This window comes from Acyrthosiphon pisum, chromosome A2, assembly GCF_005508785.2.
Source record: "Acyrthosiphon pisum isolate AL4f chromosome A2, pea_aphid_22Mar2018_4r6ur, whole genome shotgun sequence".
Lineage (NCBI taxonomy): Eukaryota > Metazoa > Arthropoda > Insecta > Hemiptera > Aphididae > Acyrthosiphon > Acyrthosiphon pisum.
The window spans coordinates 28104537-28110079 of NC_042495.1; positions in this window are offsets into that span (position 1 = coordinate 28104537).

Below are 5543 nucleotides of genomic sequence, written 5' to 3' on the forward strand. Positions count from 1 at the left end.
TTGTGACCTTGATGTTACAAAATTTAAGACTATTTAAATTGTTGTCAATGATAAAGTTACCTATCTAATGAATTTTACATTTTTAATAACAAAAATTTTTTCCTATCTTTCCAATAGTTTTGCCTAACTAATACCTTTAAGGGTCTGTGTTGGATTGAAAGAACTTAATAATTCCCAATTCGAGCACTGATGACAATATAACCACAGCCACTGCACTAAACGACAATGATGGGACGTTCCACTGAGCAACAGACAGCATCATAACTGAAAGTACAAGGTACATAATGTTTTAAAGGTTTCCAAACTCCAGTACTCCATTTAACCAGCATAAAAGTCATCTTGGTGGAGTCGAGTTAATTTTTAATCAAAATTCTACGACTAAATTAATATTGATACAGAACATACCTAGGTTAATATGGTGTAGACGGTCGGACACTTGCTCCGAGGCCCGAGCTCGTCGTCTTCATTCATTTCTCGTTTCTCTCCCTGCGTTTTATACAAATTTTACGTGGGAAAAAAATTGTACATCTTGAATATTCGAAGCGGCTGATTGATTCCAAATATGAATATTATTCGTATCAAATCAAAATATGTAATAACTACAACTGTGATTCGTATTATGATTGATAACAATGATAACACGACATACATAAACCACGATTTAAGATAGTATGGTTGCCCATCGACTTGTGATAAGAAATCCAGTACAGTGAATCTCACTTTTTTTACTATAGTAGCGCTCCATGTGAGCAAAATAGTATCGTAAACTCGCAAATCGCAATTCGTGCAACTGTTTAAATCATAAGGATACGACATAATAATGGATCCGTGTAATATGTACCTAGATGACGCAAGTTTTTATAAATGTTATCCACTGATTGGATTCTAATAAAATAATTAAAATAGTTTTAATACAAACAATATCCAAGAACACAAATAACAAAGTTAACAAAAATGTTTAATAATAATAACGTATTAGTGTACCTATATAATAAACATATTATAAAATATCTATGTGGTCACTAATTTTGACAATTTCTTTTTAGTGATGTTTAGGTTTTTATTATTTTGATTTTGAGTATATGTGTATTGTCTCATCCTCATTATAAGGTAATGTACTGTACTACTGTATACTTGTTAAATCCTGCACCAGATTCCCAAGTATCAACTACATCCTCTTTCTTAAAGTGGTAACGGCATACTTTAGAATTAGTTTTAAAACTCACATCTAAAACTTTTTCCGACTCATTCCTTAAAGAAGAAGTTTTAGGAACACCAAAAAAACTGATTTTAAAATCCTTATAAGGACATAAAGGCACACAACATGCATTTTTATTATTATACTATGGAAAATAACCAAAATAAACATATTGACATAGTGAAATATCAAATGATAATTAATATTATGTTTAAACTCTTTAAAATATTCAGTGGCGCAACTAGGGCTAAAATTTTGGGAAGGCTGTAGCCCCCACCTGATATTAAATAAAAAGTAACCCGTGGGGGTGATGCCCCCACGCCACCATATATATTCACATAAAAATATAAAAAGTGGTACAAAAAAAAATATTAATTTACTCAAATTTAATTTTTCACAATAACAATATACTATAGATTATGGTAATCAAAATGAAAAACGGTTAATTTTTAAAGGTTAAGATCAAACGGTTAAGATATAATAAAAAATTATCAAGAATATATAATTAAAAAAAGGTGTTGCTCTTCTGTACAGTAGGTTACAAGAGGGTCACTGTATTGGATGGTGTTAAATTTGAATTTCAACTAAATAAGAAAATCGCTACATGAGAAATCGAGTGAATGTCCAATGTTGTAAAAATATGAACTTCAAACGCTCATAAAAATTTAATTTGATTTGTTTGTAGACATTTTGTTTTTTTTGATAAAGGTGGAAAAACTTATGAGGTAGGTATCTTGTATTACATTTTCAAAACATAGATTTAAATAGAAATTTTTTTATGAATTTCTAACTCAAAATAATTTACACATTTTCGTAAATTGTATGTATTTTGTCAATATTTGAACTTTAAATGCTCATATAAAAAAAATTGTTACCATGGATTTTCAATATTTTTCATCTGACTTTAAAACATTATAATATTATTATGAGCCTTCTATTAAATTTTCAAGTTTCCTTACGCAACAAACAATTTTTTTTGTTATATTTTATGGAATAAAAACCTAAAAAAAAAAATGGAAATTTAAGATAACCGTATACAGCTCAAAATAAGTCAATATTTTTTGAAAATGCTACGGTGAATAGAAAATAATAATATAAATATTCAGTCAACATTTCTACTATAAATTCCTGTTTTTCCTTAATTTTTCTTTTGTTTTTTACGGCACCTTTGAAAACTACTGGAAAACTTTTGACCCCTCATGGTACCAACTAGATTCACTTTTCTATCAGAAAAAATTCTGCCGAAGAAAATCCAGACACTTTTACTGTCCCAAAAGTTGATGACAGACCAAAAAAATAAAAATAAAAAAACACATATCGATGTAAAATCAATACATTCATCGCCCCGATCACAAACCAAAATTAATAAATAAAAAAACATAATTTGAATGACTGTAAAAATAGGAAATATCTTTTATTTAAGTTCCTTACGCTGTTTATCGAAATATGTAAAATATGATGGAGATAGGACTTTTGCGAATGGGGAATCAGGCTTACGAAATGTTTGGAGCTTTTTTTGCTGTCCTGAAAAGTTGTCATTTTGGTGTTCAGTGATTTGCGATTTAGGTTGATGATATGATAAGTCAGTACTATCAAAGAAGAAACTAGTAATCATGGGATAACACCAGTGCTACGACAATATACTACTACGACATTGTATAACTCCGAAAAAAAATTTTCACTGCCAACCATAACACTACTCCGATATCAATTACTTCGAACATAAACTATAGGTACCGATATTATATTATATTATATTACTCCAACGTATTTGTATCACGTGATTTGCATTTTGCTGATGGGGATAACCACATGTCTACATGATAATTGATAAGTGAAAACCATTTTAATATAATAGAATTTATAAGTTATATATTTAATATAAGTAAATAACTTATAACAGTATAACATTGTATAGATTTTATTAAAGCATATTAAACCACACTCCATGATGTAAAGGAAATCTTCTCAGAGTACAGAACTTCAGAATTTGTAAATGAATAACAGAAGTACACTAAACGGTATCACGGCTAGTATGATATTAAAATTTATATTTGACATCTTTTTTCATAAAAATCTATAATACATGTGATTTACTTTTACTGTTATCTTAAATTAGACAATTGATAAATTAGAAATTAGATATTTTAAATATTTGTTTTGACTATTAGGCCATCTCAAGTCATTTTTTTTTCAATGTGGCAAGGTAATAATTATATTTGCTTAGGTACACTCTTTGTAATCATTTAAAGCTCTTCCATCTTGTACAATAAAAATTAATTTTAAACAAACAATTGCCGCTTGACCCACAAAAATTTTAATATCTAGCAGATATTCTTTGATCCCAATCATATCTTATAATTTGAAATTCATTAAGCTATTTGTTATTAACAGAATTTGTAGACTTCAGATTCTATAATGAAAGTTGTAGTAAATTTGTTTTGTATAATTTAATTATTCTTTTCACATTAATCTAAGACCACTCTGTCTGTGGTTGACGAGTTATAAACAATTTTATATCCATCCATCCTATTTAGTGGATGATGGAATCCATAACACATACCTATTAATTGCGATTCGATTAAAAGCTGTCTACACCTAAATTGGTAAATTGGCATTTTAATATTTGAAGATATTTTAGATATTACCAAAAAAACAGTATGTACTATGTTTTGAATTCAATTATACCAATGATACATTATAGATGACATTTTCAAGTATTACTATTAAGAGATATTAGTTTTGAAATAATAACTTGTTTTTTTTATTGTTGTACCTATATAAATTACCATTTGGCCATATTTTGACAAATAAAGAGCTTATATGATTTATACCTAAATTTAAATTGGTATATTAAGTAGATATTATATGAGTAAGCTTTTTAACAATTTTCAACATCAAAACAAAAAATTTAAATATTTTGCCTTACAGTCGTTTGAGCCAATCTCTATGATAGTTCCTTAAGGGGCCTCGCTACCACGTCTTTTTTTGTCAAAAACTACTGTCTCCAATTCCAACGGTACGGGCCGACATTTATCACGATTTTTATTCTGAAAAAATATTCGGATTGTCCGTAATATATACAAGAAAACGGTCGAGCCACATTTTTAATTTTTGTAATTTAAAATGCAATAAAAATTGTAGAAAAATCAAAATAATTCAGAATTTCCAACTTAAATATTTAATTAACTAAATACAATTTTAAAAATATACCTCGACCGATGCCTCGTAAATGTTGTGGAAAAAAAGAATATTTTGTCAGAATTCAAATCGAGTTAATCGTTGCGACGTTGTGTTGGAATTAGAATTGTGTGTTTGAGTGAAAAATAAACATTTTTTTCACGATCACAATATTACACACTGACATGTGCGTGCGAGTGCCCTCCGTAACACTACAATTGACCCGCATGGACGCCACACACACTAATAATCATTTACGACTAACACATAGACCTCGGGTGGCGAAAACGAGATTAGAAATTGCCTAAATGATTCTCCTTAAATCAATGCGATGGCGAGGCCCCTTAACTGAACAGAGTATAGATTTGATCAGAAATGTGTGAATAAAAATATTCTAATTTATTAAATTATAAGAAATAGATTGTAAGAATTGTAAATATTTGTAAGGTTTTGATGGTACAACAAATTAAAATGTATGCAATTAATGTTTTTAATGTTTTGTAATATTGATTAATTATAGTGAAACTTCAAAATAGTAAATGATATAATTTATATGTTTACATATGGGCTTATATGTAGAGAAGATAAAACAAATGTTATGGTGATATATCATAGATTATGTAGCATTTAATTAATTTATTCAAATTAATATTAATACTGAGATAATAGGAGAAACTAATCTAATTTTTCTCCCCTGGTCCCCCCTTTCCAAGCACGCGGGCCGTAGATTATGTGAAGACATCCTCCATATAATCTACGTGCTTCCATTGAGGCGTCGCAAGACGCGGGTCCCTATTATATTATTCTTGTTTCCCTTTACTACCTCTTTGGTCGTGAATGCATTTTCCCGGTAACCCTGTGAGGGCACATTATGAGTGATATAGTGTGTCGCCTCCTGTGGGCCGGGAAAAATGTATATAAAAATATTATTGTTACATTTGCTATGTGCCCACACAGAATTATTAATATTGTTATGCCGACAATGCCATTATTATTATATTAAAACTGATTACTTATACACTTAAGAAACCCACGTGATTACCCAAAACCTCAATATTATTATTTAATTTAATTATTTCTCTTCTTTTTCCCAAAATATAAATCTTCCGCATTCATTTGCGGATGCGTGTTCAAAGCCTATGAGTTCCACCGACTTGGCCCCCGG